Source organism: Vigna umbellata, chromosome 11, assembly GCF_029865625.1.
Source record: "Vigna umbellata cultivar VRB3 chromosome 11, Vumbellata_1.0, whole genome shotgun sequence".
Taxonomy (NCBI): Eukaryota; Viridiplantae; Streptophyta; class Magnoliopsida; order Fabales; family Fabaceae; genus Vigna; species Vigna umbellata.
The window spans coordinates 25,367,737-25,387,039 of record NC_142175.1 but is presented as its reverse complement, the minus strand read 5'-3'; the positions used below and the strand labels follow the sequence as shown (position 1 = coordinate 25,387,039).

The 19,303-nt window shown below is 35.8% G+C and overlaps 1 long non-coding RNA gene across 6 annotated transcripts; it reads right to left on the bottom strand.

The window, feature by feature from the left end:
• Nucleotides 1–9,544: 9,544 nt before the first annotated feature.
• LOC124843762 (uncharacterized) lies at nucleotides 9,545–18,810 on the bottom strand. 6 transcript variants are annotated; one of them, XR_015782875.1, is made up of 7 exons: nucleotides 18,040–18,810; nucleotides 17,387–17,444; nucleotides 11,339–11,397; nucleotides 10,556–10,767; nucleotides 10,362–10,420; nucleotides 10,177–10,212; nucleotides 9,545–10,037 (listed from the first exon to the last, which is right to left on the bottom strand). It is a non-coding gene; the product is annotated as an uncharacterized LOC124843762 (long non-coding RNA). The 6 variants fall into 6 exon arrangements; XR_015782877.1 differs by lacking the exon at nucleotides 11,339–11,397 and having other exon boundaries at nucleotides 10,556–10,796; XR_015782876.1 differs by lacking the exon at nucleotides 11,339–11,397.
• Between the last annotated feature and the right edge of the window lie 493 nt (nucleotides 18,811–19,303).

Sequence of the window (19,303 nt, the reverse complement as noted above, 5' to 3'; positions counted from 1 at the left end):
TCGTCACTGATATTTGTCATAAAATGTCAAAAGGTCCTTTGTCATTAGCATTTTGAAGCGAAAGGAAGAGATTTGTCTGTGTATTTGTAGCTTGAATTTTGATATTTTGTAACAGTCTTCGTTTGTCGATATCTTTTACATAATAATTCGGGTATGGCGTTAATCTCAATTGATCAGAGTCTATTATAATTTGAGGTCCACTTATTGTTTACTCAACGGTCTCATATGCATTTAAACTGATAAGGTGGTGGTACGTGCTGCTATTTTGATGTTAAAGTCACCTTAACTTTTGAGACATAACAATCAATGAAATAGTTAACATATATAATCTATTTTATTTCATCAATGGATTTTTAATAATTATGAGTAATTATATTTTAATTTTAAGTTAATTAGTTTTAAAATTAATCTATTTTCATTCATTCCGATCAATCTAATTCAAGGTTGAAAAATTTGTTTTGTGTATAGTATCATATCTAGGCCGAACGGTTACATCCAAGATCGATCGGCCTATCTTTTGTAACAACGCTCGTCGTTCCAACAACGCTCGTCAGCCAGGTTAAAACACGTCAGCGCTTGTCAATTGTGTATTATACCTAGTAGATACCGAACGGTCATACACTCGGCACCGTTCGGTCACCACTATAGCCAACAAGGGCGATCAGTTTTATTAAAGCTGGGCCACTATTGGGCTAGCGCTTATTGGGCCAAGTGTCCACTGGATGATTGAAATAGTCAAAGATATTCATAGAGCTGTTTATGAGCAACCGCCCGGATTTTAAGGGAAGTCTGTATTCAACCGCTTGGATTTCAAGGTAAGTCTATTTTGCTTGTGAAAACTTATAAATACAAGGTCAGTGATATCAACGAGGTAGGTTCAATTCACACTCCAAAGCATTCTACTCACGCTCTACTGAGTTCATAATAATCAATTACCATCATATTCATTTGTGAGCAACAACTCTTTCAACATACGCCTAACTTGAGCGTCGGAGTGCCTTTGCAGGTACCTCCCCCCTTTGGCCCGGACTTGAAGAACTTGGAGCAGGGGATTCAGAGGTCAGAAGAAGGAAAACCAAGTTAGAAAGGTTAGTGTCTCGGTCCCACAAACTTTCCACTGAAACATTTGGTGATCATCCAGACTCGATGACTTATTCTTCAAGCTAGTACTTTATCCGAATTGGTGCATAGCTAGTCGATCTGTTTGGTGGTAAGCCAAACTCCTTGATTTACTTTTCGAATTGGGGTTGACAATCCATCTGATGTATGGCCTGCTGGTGGTGGTCATTCAATTTCGCTGGTTTGCTCTCCGAATTGGGGCTTGACCATTCAGTCTGATGTATGGTCAACTAATCTCATTAAAAAAAAAAACTTGATTTACCGATGGAAGATATATGTCGATAAATACCAAAATTCGACAGTAATGTGAAATTTTTGACGGATTATCGATAGGTTGAAATCAGTCGGTAAATACCTTGTCGAAAAAATTTATCGACAGATCATGACCGTCAATAATTATCGACGTCAACTGTCATGATCTGTCGGTAATGACATGACAAAACGGGTTACATTACCGAAGGATTAGTTTGTTGATAAAATATGAAATAAGATCATGTTCAATGAGCAATATTCCCAATCCAACACAATGAACATGTGATAATATAATTAATGCAGTATCACAAATTAGACAATGCAAACAAACCATTCACAATTTAGACAATGTAATCAATCATAAATGAAATTCATATCATTAAAATCATAGTTATACTGTCATTCATTAGAAAAAACAAATAAGCCTTAAAGTAGATGTTTGTAAAACTAAAAAAAGTCCTAATAATTATCATATTCATTTGAACCATTATATTTTTCTTCATGCTGCTGAGACTGTTGTTGGGAAGGTGGTTGTTGTTAGGGAGATGGTTGCACTAAGGTGGGTTGCATTGAAGGGCATCGTTGATGGGAGGATGATAGGTTAGACTGAGTTTGTCCTTCTTGAGGCAACAATCTCATAACCAGATTTTCCAAATTCTCAAATCGTTATCTCATGTCATCATGAGCTTGTATTTGTTGTTTGAGTTGGACAACAGTCTCGTCAGAATTGTTGGATGCAAATGGTTGGTGCTTTAATATACCTCTTCCAAAAATGTAATTGGTAACAAGTTATCTTGTCTCATAGTAATCCTTTCTTTTTTCCACCGACGACTTCAACCCAGCACTGTGTCTTAATGATGTCATCATCATTAGGATTTACTTATGATGCATCATTTGGTCATGATTCCACCTCTGATCTGGCCTGTGAGAATCTAGTTAAAAATTCTTCCTGTTAAATAATATACAAAGCGTCAATACAAAAGGAGGAAGTTTAAAAGGAACAAAATAGTACAACTTTAAAGTTTCTAAAACAGCTTGCTTACATGTGTCCTCTGAGACCTCTCATCAACAAATAGGCCAAATCTCTTTAGAAGATGAATTTGTTGAAACACCTCATCAACGTGGACAACTTGTCCTAGTTCTGTTACTTGTAACTTATATCATAATTGATAAAAAATGAATGAAGATTTGTACCATACAAATGACATGCTCATGTGTGGTGATTGAGTCATCTGTGTGCAGAACATCACCCTTTTCTGAAACCATATTTCTTTGGGTTGTATCACATTTGTTGTGGTAATCTGGAGACTTCTAATATGTCAGCAATAAGTTCCATATGTGCTTTTCCACCCAATAAGGGCGTTCTCCTACAATGCATACATCTTTAAACATTTCTAACAACTTGTGAGATGCTTTGCTATGGAATTTTTTCTTAATGTTAGCTTCATGCTCAGGTCTCCACTACACTGTTTTCTATTTAAGTAGATCATGCTAAAATGGACTTAATATACATCAATAAAAAATGAGAATTGGTTTCATGATGTTTGACCTTAAATCGCTGCCATAGTGGTTCTTTGTCTTCCAATGGTATTACTCCCCATGATGGCATAAGATGAAGAAAATTTTGGTTAATAGACCTTGTGATGGCCTGAGAAGTAACTCTAGAAGGAAGAAACCTAAATATATATATACATAAAGGTTAACAAATTTAAGGCAAAGTAAAGTAAGTCATGTAATACAAATTAGTTAAAAACATGAGTTGGTATTACTCTCGACCATAAGGTTTAATGATCGACTGATCATGGAGAGGAGGGTAAACTCCATATTGAGGAGGAGGTGAGTATAGAAGGAGTGAGATCCACAATAGGGTCCAATGTGAGCGCTGAATCAAGGCGTGTTGCCCGTGATGACCCGACATAAGGTGGAGTTGTACAAGTTCGGGCTAGTAGTGTTTGAGGAATCTTTAAAATGTAACGGGGCTGCCTCCTTGGCTTTTTTACAACCTTTCTTTTATCAACAGGAGACGAACCTTTTCTTGACAGTACTGTAATGTGGGAGTATAAAAATAAATGACAAGATAACAAAGGATTTAGTAATGCATACATTTTGAAATAAAGTAAAATAAACATGTATTGCTATTTACTACATCATTGTATTTAAATTTTTAGTTTAGGATTACAACTTTTTACTTGCTATGGACTACATGTTTGTATTCTAATTTTTAGTTATGGCAAAACGCAAGGGTTGTTCTAACTTAATCGTTGTCATCGTTGTTGGAATCGTCATTGTGATCATCATAATAATAACTATCATCGTCATCATCTTCATCGTCCTCATTTTCTTCTTCGTCTTCTTCTTCTTATTTTTCTTCTTCTTCATATCATCTTCTTCTTCTTCTTGTATTTGTCCTTATAATTCTTCAGGGTCACTATCAAAGTCGTGTAATGCGGATACACCTTCAACTTGAATAATTTAATTGGCACATGACATTTCATCAACTTGGTAGGGGATATCATTTTCAATATCATTTTACTCAATGTGGCCCCTAGACTTGGTTTGTATTGCAACATGTAAGATCCTTGAAAATATTTGTAAGTTAAAATGTAAGATCCATGAAAAAAAAAATATTTATAATAGTAAATTTTAACATTTTATTAGTAATAATAATTTTAATGGATAGAAAAATGTAAATTTTTGGATATAAAGTTATAGTAATTTTAGAGGGAGAGCTTCAAATTTTTGATAACTTATTTAGGATTTTTTTAGAAATGTGAATAGTGAATAGTGAATAGTAAATAGTAAATAGTGAATAGTAAATAGTGAATAGTGAATAGTGAATAGTGAATAGTTAAAAAAAAAATATTAAAATAAATTATGGGAGAGAACACTCCACGTAGAATTAATTATTCAGAGATAAGAATGGTGAATAAAAAATAATTTTTGAATAGTACAAATGAATAGTAAAAGTGAATAGTAAAAATGAATAGTAAAAATGAATAGTAAAATTTTTGGCTATAAATAGCCAAGGGGGGGAGGCTGAAGATTTACACCAAAATTCTAGAGAAATTGTGAGAGAAGAGAGTTAGAGGAAATTCTAGTTAAAGAGGGAAAATTCTGGAAGTTTCCGGAGAACGGTTTGAGAAGAGGAAACTAAGTCTGGAATAGAGGTAAGGGAAGCTAACTTTGAGTATTTCTTTTTGTATTATCTTGAGTCTTGAATATGCTATATTTTTCTTTTGTCTGATTTTAAATCTTAAATATGGAGTATTTTGTTTCTGTATGATTTTGAATTTTAAATGAGAATATGTTTTTTTTTTGTTAATATCCAAGTGTGATAATTGTAAAATGTGATATTGATTATGTTATGTCAATTGTATGTTATTAGTGGTTTATTTTTGTATTTTGGAAGGATTAGAAATTGTCTAACCGGCTCTGCCAGATTCAATTTCTTGTTTCCCCAAACATTTTATTGTTTTCCTTATTTATTTTTATTGTATTTTGGAAGGATTAGAAATTGTCTAACCGGCTCTGCCAGATTCAATTTCTTGATTCCCCAAACTTTTTATTTCCTTCCGTATTTATTTTATTACATTTTTGGAAGGATTAGAAGTTGTCTAACCGGCTCTGCCAGATTCAACTTCTTGTTTCCCCAAACTATTTATTTCTTTACTTATTTATTTTATTGCATTTTTGGAAGGATTAGAAGTTGTCTAACCGGCTCTGCCAGATTCAACTTCTTATTTCCCCAGACATGTATTGTTCTTGTTATTTAATTATATTGTATTGATGGATGGATTAGAAGTTGTCTAACCGGCTCTGCCAGATTCAACTTCTTGTTTCCCCATGAATTTTTATATTAAGATTATTTTTATGATTGTCAAATATTGTATTCTTCTATGACCATTTATAGTAATGTTTTATTATTGTTAATTGTTTATAATTATCTTGTATGAATTCTATTATGGATGTTTATTGTGATGATTTTATTGAATGAGTTTGTTGGCTGAAATTAATCTTGTTGGAAGGTTTGGAATAAGGGTTCTGTAATAGCTTGTATATGGGTATTAAATATATATATAGTGTTTGAGGTTGTTGTGAGAGGAAGTAAAATTAGGCATTTTAAGATTTAGAGCATAAGAAAACAAGGTAGATAAATTAAATAAATAAATTGTTAATTATTGAAGGCCTCCCTTTGTTGGTAGGATAGAGGAACCTTAAAAACCTGAGTTGGCACATCCCTGATCATAGAGCAGCCCTGGCCTGGTCCAGTCAGTTGTGACTAGTCATATGTGCTGGCGTCGAAGGTGAGTTTGATGCGTTCAGACATCTGGGTCCTCTCCGGTGACCAATTGGGGTAAAGAAAAATCCCTACTAGGATGAAAATAAAATAAAACAAGTTGATTGTAGATGCATAATATTATCATGGTAAAAATTTCATATATATTTTATTTATCATTAAATTGAGCCCAGACTTTAATATGTAGTTCCTAAGATATGTTGATGTATTTTGGTTGATCCATGATCTTTGTTTGGTGAAAATATGTTGAGTTATACTCGTTATGGGCAAAATGAGTTTATAATATGAAGCATGATATCTGGCAATATGTTTAATTTATCGATACCAAAACGGGTTATTATGAATTCATGATTAACGAATGAACATGATTGAGTTAGGTGGATAAGAGGGTATGAATTGTTGGTTTTTATGAAATGTTGGAGTGGATATGAGAAATCATTACTTATGAAATGATGTTTACTACCGGGAGTAGTATGTTCGAGTTATACCATGAGAGTTTGGTATGAGCAAAGTAACACCTGAGGTTTATGGAAGCAGGCAGAGAGGGGTCTGACCATAAGGCTTCAGAAAGTAAGACATAGTATGTAAGTGAGGCTTAAGGAAGCAGGCAGAGAGCGGTCTGACCATAAGGCTTCATGAGTAAGCATGGTACACTTGTAAGATTTATGGAAATGAGAAAGATGATTTTGATAATGATGAATTAATGACATCGGAATAATGATATTTTATCAATTACAGAAATACCTGATTTTAATATTTTTGTTCCAAGTTTAATGATTTTATGATATGGTTGGCTTACCCTTATTTGTTTGTACTATGATCATATAACTCATGTTATATGTGATTAGATAATGTTGCAGATGCGGTTGAAAAAGCTTAGAGATGAGAGAGATGCGGGGAAAAACTTTCAGGGATTTTTGTAAAAAGAATAAATTTGTATTGGGAAGATTATGTTGTGTAAAATTTATAAGTTGAAATTTCAATGGTGAAGACTATATTGTTTAAAGTTTGTAAGTTTGGTATTGTACTTTGGAGTAATTGAAATAAAGTTTGATTGTTTATATGAGATATCAAATTAATTTAGTCTCTACTATCAGTAATACCCTTTAAAATATTCGGGTGTTACACAACACACCAATCACGTTTGTTGATGTTGCAAAATGTTGAATATGGGACATAATAAACTTGTCTAAAATTATGAGCTAGAATGAATGGATCAAATGAGCGGTATCTTAAACTCATTTCAATTTCAATAATATTATACCTATGATCCACTCTTGTACCACTCCTATAAGGATCAAACCATTCACAATAAAAGAAGAATTACTCTCTTCAGAGAAGTTGAAGTGTTGTACTCTAGCTCATATATTTTATGAATAATCTCATAGAAATCATCATAACCACCCTTTGTAAGGCCCATCATTTACATACCACAATTAATTGTCTTATTTCCCTTGGACCATGTATCAGTGTGGAACTTGTACCCATTAACAAAATATATGTGTCATTCTTTGACGCATCTCATGGGCCAATTTGAAAAATCCCTTAACTCTTGAATTATGAGACTTAATGGCTGGTTATGAACCTAAAACTACGTCAAACCACCATCAGTTACATCATACCGAGGCTGCCTACAAAACTTGCATTCGAGCAAGGATGCATAATTTTTATTGTCATAGAAAAGTATACAACTATTCACACAACAATCAATCTTCTTAGCTTCCACTCTCAGCTTAGAAACACATCTTTTGGCTTCATAGTAATTCTTTGGCAAAGACTTATTTGGTGGTGTTAGATCTAAACAGATTCTTGAAATGAAGTATAATACTTGATTGGGAATGTTCCAATTAGATTTACAAGCCATGAGTCTAATGCACACTAACAATTTTGACTTTGTTGACCCTTGAAATACAAATTGATTTACCTCAACGAATAAATTATAAAACCTCTTAGTGGCTTCATTTGAAGACTCTTCATCTCGACTATCCTGTGCTTCTTGTTCAGCATGTCAACTAAGAATATTATTGACCATATCTTTTCATATGCATAAATTGATCCATCTTAGAGGTTTGTACAAAAATATTCGAACCTGAAGGTTGGCAATTCTCATGAGCAGTTCAAGTAATAGGAATTTCTTCACATGAAATGTGCAAATCTTGTAATTTTGCATTCACCCTTTTTGGTATAGGTGAACTTTGACCACTTCATCTTTCACAATTCTTGTACATTCACACTTGATGTATAAGCATTTAATCCCTTCATCAAAAGCATAATATTTATATTGTGGAGCTGTTCATTTGTGGAGGCCCTTTCACCAAAGGTTTGAGATATATTGACCATCTAGGATCTTTTTAATCGATTAAGAGTTTGATTAACCAACTTTGATACAAATTGTTAGAAATCTAGGGCCTATACCTCAAGCCAAGATGGGGTGAATTGGATTTTAAAAACAATTTTCAATTCTTTGAAATCTTGAAATCACTAAACAAAAGTATTTGAACCAAGCAAAATAAAATGCAAGAACAAGATTTATATTGGTTTACCTCTTTGAATGAGCTTACATCTAGTCTTCCTTCAACAATCTTAATTGAAGGGAAACCCACTAATAAATATTTGAGTCAAGAATACAAAAAATAACACTCAATTTGTATCCTCACCAATACTCAAATACAAAACAAAGTGACCAAGAGAGGACTACACCACTATGTCCAACCTTACCTACCCAGCTAAGGTTACAAGTCAAAAATGCTCATGGAACCTAAAAACACGCTCAATTGTGCATATGCCACAGTTCTTGTTGCCTTCTTCATGCCTTGAAGAGTTCTTGGTGATGTCTTTCACAAATGTTGCTTGAATCCTCCAAGAATGCTTCTTGCTATGTGCCTGTACTCAAACTCAAAGATTTGTTAGTATATTGCAAAGTGAATTTTGTGATGACTCAGGTTATAACACAAATATATATAGAAAATGACATTATGTCGCATTTTAATAGATTAGGTAAAAACCTTAACCGATTAAGTCAAATTATTTGTTTTAATCGATTAGGTTACTAATGTAATCAATTAAAATAGACAATTTTGTCCTATTTTGCTTTTTATAAATTCTAACTTGCTTTAACAGATTTGTTACTGTTAGTTAGACTCTTGTATTACTTTTGACCGTTCGGTTTCTCTTTGATAACCGTTCGACTTTTTCGGGTCGTTTGTGGTCGAACGTTCTCTTGTGAGCGTTCGGTTATGTACATTCAGGACTGTGTTGTTCTGTCTTTGTTGTACTCGGCCTACGTTCGGCCTCTACTGCTTACTATCGTTCAGTTTTATTTCTGTCGCTTGGATTGGCTATATATTGTGTTTTATGAGCATTTATCATGACCAACATAGACGTAAAAAGAGCATTTTCCCATATGACGTAGATGTTGAACAGTGTCCAACTTCGACGTGCATCTTTTCGTTTGTAACGACTACATTTATCAAGACTAACCAAATACACTTTCCCATGCATAGTTAATCACTACAAAAAAAGTGTTATTTAGCGGAGGTTTTTTTTTTCGATTTGTAGGAGTGTTTCCCTCCGCAAAGTAATTTCTGGGAGTTTTTCAAACTGTTGCAGTTTGAGTCGCCACAATCTATCTGCAGAGGTTTTTGGCGACCCCTGGTATCACATTCAATTTGCGAAAGATTTTCTTTCTGTGGAGGGTAAAAACCTCCTCTATTACTGACTATTATTTTACAAAAGTTTTTAACCTCCTTTATTTTCAACTATTTAATTACAAAAAATACCTATATCTTTTACACTATTTTTTGGGATTAATATATATTCAATTCACGAGCTTGCTGAAATAATATAAAAAATTAATAAAATATATAAAATTGTAAATTATAAAAAATATAATCAAAATTAATTTTATTGATGATTTAAAACAAAGTATATTTATATTTATTGACAATTATGATGTAAATATATAAAATAAAATACATAGGCTAATGATGACCTAAACAAAATCACTAAAAAACTAGAGGTTTAGCTTGTGGCAAATTTTTGCACTTTGCCAGAGTGTAACAGAGGGTTTACAAGGGAACGTTTGATAGCTAATTGAAATTTCACACTTGCTCTTGTAGCTTCACACTTGCTCTTGTAGCTCCAAGATAAAGGACAATCAAGGCCATGGATTCCTCAATCCAAGATGTAGCACCAAAGATAGGTTTGATGCCTCAAGTCTCTTTGCCTTATGCTTGTTCTGCCACTTCTTGAATGCAAGTCCTGCCAGCATCATAGCTTTTGATGAGCCAACAGTTCTTGCTCCAACAACATTTCCATCTTCTCCAATTTCAGCATGGAACAAATGTGCTATCATGTTCACGCACCAGTTCTGTTTCCATTCAAAATATAACACCAGAGAGAGTGAAAAAAATTATTGAGCAAGTCAAACACCAAAAAAATATAATACATGTTTCATATTCCAAATATAAACACCATTTGTCATGACAGACAAAAGCTCTACATCATACCATTTTGCCCAAGTTCTCCATTATCGATATGTTCATCTACAAAACAATGAAGATTGATTCCATTTATATACTCTTTCAAACTTTATCTCAAGCTAATATAGAACCAAAAAAATTCTCAAAAATAAAATTTCTTTAAGAATAAAAATAAACCAAAATTAAATTTTAATCCAATTAAAGGAGCTCACATGAGATTTACGTGATCTGGGAACCCATATAATTGAACTTCCATCACGAGAGCAGGTAACTATGTTATCATGACAATACTTGAAGTATTATGACATAGGTATACAACATATATTTAATAATGAGAGAAAGGGACTTGTTACATTAAATAAAACTAACCAAGGTAGAAAAAATTATAACAAGCATTAGGATATACCAGAAATTTTGAAACTTCAGTGTATTTTCTTCTTTCCAAGGGTCAGATGTTAAATTTTTGAAGCCACAGAACAACCACCACATGCATAATTAACATCATTTTTCTGACTAGATAATAAATCCATCTCATGTATTGGGTTTTTTTGACTCTGTTGGGCTTCAACGCACTCCACACTTGTAAATTGTAGTAATTTTCAACATAGCATAGATGACCTACAAGAGTTGGCACTCAAAATCAACCTCTGCATCCAACCAATGAAAGTAAGGAAAATTTAACAAAATTATTACTATCCGCGCTTATCTACAATTTATGCAACAAACCAATAACATTGTTAACCTAATCAACTTTTACTATAAGCAAGAATACCCTTAGCTACTGATTATAGTTTATGAAGACCTAATAAATTTACTTTTCAACATTTGTTTCATAATTGCTTTGATGTTTCTGAACTGTTGGTTCTCTTCTACTGCTTGTTTCTCCTACTACCATAAATAATGAATAGACATAGACAATACTAAAAGTATTGATTTAATCCAGAAAGATAAAACCTAGACAAGAAGTAACAAAACTAGAAAAGTGCTAAATTCATATTCTTTGTAGTTCAATGACATGATGTTAAAGTGGGGAAAAATGTAACAATCAGTTAAAACCAAATCCCTCGGTATAGGAAAGTTGCTAATATGCTTTGATTAAAATTATGTGATTGGCACAAAGATGCTCAAGACTGAAAGCAAAGTAATTATTTATAAAGAAGGAAAACCATTTAGAACACAATCTCTTTACCTGTACTTGAACATTGTTAATCATCGACATATAGGTCCTTTTAATAGCAGCTAAACAGTCTGATAGCAAAGAAATATGAGGAATTGAATTTCAGACTTCTTTATACCCCAACCCATCCACTAACAGCAACAACATCATTCAACAAAATACATCTAATAATGAACATGAGGCATGCATTAGACTTGGACAAATATCAACTCTAAAGCTAACATTATGTACTAATATGATGAGTGATGATTAATTATGCACAACGAATACTCAAAACCACATATTATTATTTCATAAGAATTGGCATAGGAGCTCGCAAGAATTATTAAAATAAAAAAAAAATGAGACCTGGTGTAACGCCCCCTCACATCACCACGAGACTTTCTAATGTGCTTTGTCCTCACTCGCACACTTTCCGAGAAAACTTCCCAGAAGGTCACACATCCCTGTCACCCATCCCTAAATTACTCCAGGCTAAGCATGGTTAACCATGGAGTTCTTATGAGTTAGGCTACCGAAAAACAAATGCATTTGGTGATATGAGTAGCCAAATCAATCCCTTTAAGCTATCCTTCAACTGTATAGTCTCATACCTATACAGTCTCTAGATCCCTCTCATTCCGGTGTATGTTCGATTCATCCATGTGTCCCTTCCACTGGAAGCCTGCCAAGAGCCGCTCCTTGTCAGTGTCCCTTGCACTTCGTGCCTCTTGCACCGGCGATCACTCCCCGCCTCGTCAGTGCCCGGGTGTCACATGCTAGGAAGGGGTTTTCTAAAGATCAGAATTTCTTCATTTTGCCAGCTTTCTTTCTCTCTCTAAAACCCTTGCCCTAAAATTCTCTCTGCCTTTTCTCTAGATTTTCTCTTCACTGAACCGATCAAATTTTGATTTGAAGGTGTTTCCGCGCTCGCTGCACCAAGGGCTTCAGTTTGAACCGAACGTTTTTCCATTCCGACCGGTAAGTGTTTTTTTCCCTTTTCTTCAATCGTTCTTGAACCTAAGCCATGCAACTTGCTGGTTGCCTGTTACTGGTAATTTTTTCCTTTAGTTTCTCTGTCCCTTCCAACTCTAAGAAATGTGCTCTACACCAATTTTTGGTGGCCTATAGGTGCTGTCAAACTTGCCTCTGTGAGGAGGTACTGCTAGAGCGTTCCTAGGAGTGGTACTGTTAAGCTTTCCAAGTAAGGGGAACTAATTATTTTTGTATGAATTTATTTTATAAAAATATATGCATATGAATGTTGAACTAGTGTGCTATTGTGAAACTGTTTTATGACTTTTATTGTATTGGGTGTTATAACTGAAACTGTGAAATTGTGCATGTTGTGATGTGATGAATTTAATCTGTTTTGAATGAGTTTGTTGGCTGAAATTGATCTTGTTGGAAGGTTTGGAATAAGGATTCCGTAATAGCATGTATATGGGTATTAAATAGATGTACACGTACTGTTTGAGATTGTTGTGAGAGGAAGTGAAAATATTAAAATTAGGCATTTCAGATTTAGAGCATAAGAGAACAGGGTAGATAATTTAAATAAATTAATTGTTAATTGTTGAGAGCCTTTCTTTGTTGGTAGGATAGAGGAACCTTAAAAACCTGAGTTGGCACATCCCTTATCATAGAGCAGCCATGGCCTGGTCCAATCAGTTGTGACTAGTCATATGTGCTGGTGTCGAAGGTGAGTTTGATACATTCAGACATTTGGGTCCTCTCCGGTGACCAATTGGGGTAAAGAAAGATCTCTACTAGGATGAAAATAAAATAAAACAAGTTGATTGTAGATGCATAAAGTTATCACGTGTTAATTTCTAGTCAATTATAATTTTAGGAAATCAGTCACTGTGTGTTTGGAATTTAAAGTAAGGATCCATATATATATATATATATATATATATATATTGTATAGGTATAAAATATTAACCGAACGGTTACAAACAACCAACCAGATATTCAGGTAATCTGTTTATATCTTATTCTGTTTATATTTTATTGGGCTTATATCAGCTTAGGATCCATGAGGTAAATTATAAATACAAAGCCAGGGCCAAAGGCCAGGTACGTTCCACTTACTCTACATGACTCTCAAATACTCAATAGTGATAACCATTCACTAAATATTCAACCAAGAGCCGAGGCTCTTCAAATCACACGCCTAACTTGGGCGTCGGAGTACCTTTTGCAGGTACATCCCCCTCGTCAAGAAGGAGACCGATCGGTTTGCGCCAACACCGATCGACCAGCAGCTGGAGTTTGGAGGCAAGCGAGCAGCCCCGACACATCAACAGGTTAGTTTCTCGGTCCCAAAACTTTCCACCGAAACATTTTGGCGCCCACCGTGGGGCCGAGCGGCAAACCCAACGGTGACCACGAGGAGCATGGAGGAACAACAAAGCTGAACGGTAAAGCCCGTTCCCTAGGAAGCACTCCTAGGTCGAAGACCGAGCGGTAAATCCCCCTCGGGAGAGAGGTAAAGCCCTCTCAACGACGAACGGTAAATCCCGTTCACTAGGAAACAATCCTAGCTCAAAACAGAGGTAAAACCCTCTCAAAGCCGAACGGTAAAGCCCGTTCCCTAGGAAGCACTCCTAGGTCGAAGACCGAGCGGTAAATCCCCCTCGGGAGAGAGGTAAAGCCCTCTCAACGACGAACGGTAAATTCCGTTCACTAGGAAGCACTCCTAGCTCAAAGCAGAGGTAAAACCCTCTCCAAGCCGAACGGTAAAGCCCGTTCCCTAGGAAGCACTCCTAGGTCGAAGACCGAGCGGTAAATCCCCCTCGGGAGAGAGGTAAAGCCCTCTCAACGACGAACGGTAAATCCCGTTCACTAGGCAACACTCCTAGCTCAAAGCAGAGGTAAATTCCTCTCGGTTCCTATTGAAGGACGAGCGGTAAATCCCGCTCGGTTTAAGTCGAAGGTCGAGAGGTAAACCCCTCTCGGTTAAAGTCGAAGGTCGAGAGGTAAATCCCTCTCGGTTAAAGTTGAAGGTCGAGAGGTAAACCCCTCTCGGTTAAAGTCGAAGGTCGAGCGGTAAATCCCGCTCGGTTTAAGTCGAAGGTCGAGAGGTAAACCCCTCTCGGTTAAAGTCGAAGGTCGAGAGGTAAATCCCTCTCGGTTAAAGTTGAAGGTCGAGAAGTAAACCCCTCTCGGTTAAAGTCGAAGGTCGAGAGGTAAATCCCTCTCGGTTAATGTCGAAGGTCGAGAGGTAAACCCCTCTCGGTTGATGTTGAAGGTCGAGAGGTAAACCCCTCTCGGTTAAAGTCGAAGGTCGAGAGGTAAACCCCTCTCGGTTAAAGTCGAAGGTCGAGAGGTAAATCCCTCTCGGTTGATGTGGAAGGTCGAGAGGTAAATCCCTCTCGGTTAATGTTGAAGGTCGAGAGGTAAATCCCTCTCGGTTAATGTGGAAGGTCGAGAGGTAAATCCCTCTCGGTTAATGTCGAAGGTCGAGAGGTAAACCCCTCTCGGTTAAAGTCGAAGGTCGAGAGGTAAACCCCTCTCGGTTAAAGTCGAAGGTCGAGAGGTAAATCCCTCTCGGTTAATGTCGAAGGTCGAGAGGTAAACCCCTCTCGGTTGATGTTGAAGGTCGAGAGGTAAACCCCTCTCGGTTAAAGTCGAAGGTCGAGAGGTAAACCCCTCTCGGTTAAAGTCGAAGGTCGAGAGGTAAATCCCTCTCGGTTGATGTGGAAGGTCGAGAGGTAAATCCCTCTCGGTTAAAGTTGAAGGTCGAGAAGTAAATCCCTCTCGGTTAAAGTCTAAGGTCGAGAGGTAAACCCCTCTCGGTTAAAGTCGAAGGTCGAGAGGTAAACCCCTCTCGGTTAAAGTCGAAGGTCGAGAGGTAAATCCCTCTCGGTTAATGTTGAAGGACGAGAGGTAAATCCCTCTCGGTTAATATTGAAGGTCGAGAGGTAAATCCCTCTCGGTTAATGTCGAGGGTCGAGAGGTAAATCCCTCTCGGTTAATGTCGAGGGTCGAGAGGTAAATCCCTCTCGGTTAATGTAGAAGGTCGAGAGGTAAAGCCCTCTCGGTTAATGTCGAAGACCGAGAGGTAAATTCCTCTCGGTTCCTGTTGAAGGACGAGCGGTAAATTCCGCTCGGTTACTGTCGAAGGTCGAGAGGTAAAACCCTCTCGACAAATGTCGAAGACCGAGCGGTAAATTCCGCTCGGTTACTATTGAAGGTCGAGCGGTAAAACGCTTTCAGTTCCGCCAACGCAGCCTCCCTCAAACTCATCAGTCCTATAGTTAACCACGGCTAAAGCCGACCGCTTAACTCGGACTTGAGGGGCATGTATAGGTATAAAATATTAACCGAACGGTTACAAACAACCAACCAGATATTCAGGTAATCTGTTTATATCTTATTCTGTTTATATTTTATTGGGCTTATATCAGCTTAGGATCCATGAGGTAAATTATAAATACAAAGCCAGGGCCAAAGGCCAGGTACGTTCCACTTACTCTACATGACTCTCAAATACTCAATAGTGATAACCATTCACTAAATATTCAACCAAGAGCCGAGGCTCTTCAAATCACACGCCTAACTTGGGCGTCGGAGTACCTTTTGCAGGTACATCCCCCTCGTCAAGAAGGAGACCGATCGGTTTGCGCCAACACCGATCGACCAGCAGCTGGAGTTTGGAGGCAAGCGAGCAGCCCCGACATATCAACAGGTTAGTTTCTCGGTCCCAAAACTTTCCACCGAAACATATATATATATATATATATATATATATATATATATATATATATATATATATATATATATATTAGTTTAATGGTGCGTTGGTATTTTCAAACAATAACTCCAATATCCATTTTGCACTTTATGATTTACAGGTGGGCAGTTAGTTATGATTAATTTAGAATCCAGAGTAGCCTTGATTGCAGCAAAACAGGTGCCTGAAAATAGAGTTTGATATGCTTCTAATATAATATAAATATGTATATTTACAAGATACTGTATGTATCATATATATATATATATATATATATATATATATATATATATATATATATAATAAAGTAAGGATAGTTGTTTCTTATATTGAAACGTGAGTGTTAATCAATAATTATATTACTTGTAGGTATGTATAAATTGATGCATTTTATGAGCTGTTATGGGTTAGTTAGAGTTGTTTGGTTCTTGGTATTGATTAACTTAGATTCAATTGTGGAGATGTTATTTTTATAATTTGTGAGTGGTGAGTAATGTATATTGTTGAGATTGTGTATTTGTTAATTGTGGCAGAAAGTATATGATTATAAAGTGAAGAAAATATGATCCAAGTTGTAAATCAAGTTCCATCTGTGTAGGATCTCTTGGTGAGATCCTTAGTGTTTTAGAATGAAAGTAGGAGCGGGGGTTATTCTGAAACTCCAATGGCTAATCATACTCAAGTAGAGGGATTAATCCATGTGGTGAGGAGTAGCAGGAGATCTTAGTCTTGGGGGCTTCCAGTATGCCTCAAGGCTCGGAACAGGCTAACCTCGTAAGTGTGGTAGGATGGGGAACCCAAGTTTCATAAGTCACCACGAGTGCAGGACCCGCCATAGCTCGACTATCATTCTAAAGTCCGGACGAGTCAAGTCTATAAGATAACATACTAGGATGTATGCCTTAAACTGCTTTGATTAAAGTTAACTCTTGTATGTTATGTTCTTGATATGATGCATGCTTTTATATAATTAGTTCACCCTTGCTTGTTTGTGTGCTTGTTGTATGTGCTTTCTTTTGCAATGATCATCCACTTGGATGTGAGTAGAGGAAGATGAGATTTCTTTGGAGGCAACATTAAAGAGAAATGAAGATGATGCTACAGCTTAGACTCACTAGGAATTATTAGTTCTCTTATGTCATTTTGAAGAACCTTGTTATATTTTAAGTTTCAAATTCTGGACATATTTTGGAATACTCTAGTGCTTGAAGTTTTAATTTCTTAGTAAATTCTGGAAGACTGTAATACTATAATACTTTAAGTACATCTCTTAACTGCTTTCTAATATTATAAATTGGTGATGTCTTTGCATATATATCTGCTATATATTTGGGATGTCACACCTGGAAGAACAGAGTAGAGGCTTGGCAAGTGTCCACCAGTATCAGAAGCTCCTTGAACCTAACAAATCCAGTTATGAATGATTAAAGAAAAGAGATTATAGTCCAACATTTATAAGCATGCAAAATTGGATTTATAATTCAATTGTCTGTTTTCCAGAACATAGGTAGCTTTTCTTTAATTATTATTCATCTTTATTGTCTTCTGTTTTATACTTTTGTTATGGAGAACTCACTATCCTTTCCTCTCTATGTAAGAAAAAATCATTAGCAGCATATGAAGATTCTAAATCTATTATAATAGAGGAGCAAATTATGAAAAAGGGAGCTCAAGAAAGGAGTTCCATTTACACCAAATGTTTGTCTGTTATTATAATGTGTTTTTTTCAATACAAACTAAATGGTTAGATATTGATATGAAAAACAGTGTTAACATTAAACGATTTCTGAAATTAATTATGTATTATAAATTAGAAAGGTTGGTTCTTACATCAATGATTAATGCATTACACAAAGGAAACACAAACATTGCAAAATGAATTAATTTGATAGAGCAACATTGTAAAAGAACCTATGATTGATTCTAACAAATTTGAGAAATGACGCCAACTTCACCAATTATTAACAAGACCACAGAACCAAGTCTCAAATCTCACCTTTCCTAACCCAAACCTTGTAGTGTTTATCCCTCTTCCGCTGGTGAGAATCACGAACGACATCATTCATTTCCCCCTTATTTTCCCTTCTCTTCTCCATTTTTTGAGTTAATCGATAAAACCCTAACTCTCTCTTCTGCCTTTTCCTGTGTTGTTGTTCCAGAACCTTCTCTATTTGCTTCTCTCTCTTTCGTGTTAGTTATACAAGAACAGGAGAGTAAGAGGACTGAACGTCGCTGGAGGAGTCAACGATGATAGCGGCTTGGACGAGCTTTCATTGGAGTTCATAGGAGGAATCGGCGTAGAACTCGATGTCATCAGAATGTTGTTCCAGAGTTGTAGGAGGAGTCAACGAAGAACTGTTAGGGAACCTTAATTCGAAAGTAAAGAATTATCGTGAGCGAAATGGAAGAACAAAGAAAGGAAGAAAGGGAATGCGATGATTTTAAGAAGCTTCGAGAGGGAAGAACGATTGCGAAATTTTGAGAGGAGGAAGGGAGTGGGAAATTTGGGAGAGGAGAAGAAAAGTCGAAAATTTTGGAGGTACACGTGGTTTTGGAATTGGGGAAAAAATAATTAAGTGTAAAATATAAAGAGGGAAGAGATATAAAAAAATGAAAAGGAAAGAAAAAAAGTTTTTATAATCAGAAGATGTTATAAACCTCCTAAATAAGAAATTAAAACCGCCCCAATTATTGTCATTTACACTGTTAAACACAGTCATTTCAAATCATGTCAATTTGTGGAAGTTTTCTATAACCTCCGAAAAAAAACCTCGGCTATATATCATTTTTTTAGTGAGTGTCGAAGACTTTCCGAATTCGACGTTAATATTTTCATTTCTTACAATAACATTTATGATGACCAACAAAGCCTTTTTCCATATAAAGTAGACTTGGAATAGTGTAAAAATTTGACGTCAAAGTTCAAGTCCATTTTCTTTAAATACAATTTTGGATCCTTGATCTAGACCTCCACTTATAAAATTTTGGCGCAACTTGTTACTCTGTTAACATTTTGTCTTTGGTTTCTCTTAGCTCTTTCAAGGTCACAAAAGTTTTAATGATGCATGAAGGAGCAATAGAAATCCAAAAAAATAAGTTAACATATTTGGATTTCATTTCAAGTAGTACCATTTGAAAACCTACACTACATAACCTTCCTAACCAAATTCATGTTAACTTTTTCCTTTGGTTCTCCATTAATTCCTCCACTAAACGAAAACATTTCTTTGTTAACGATGAAGGCATGGTGGCAAACCAGA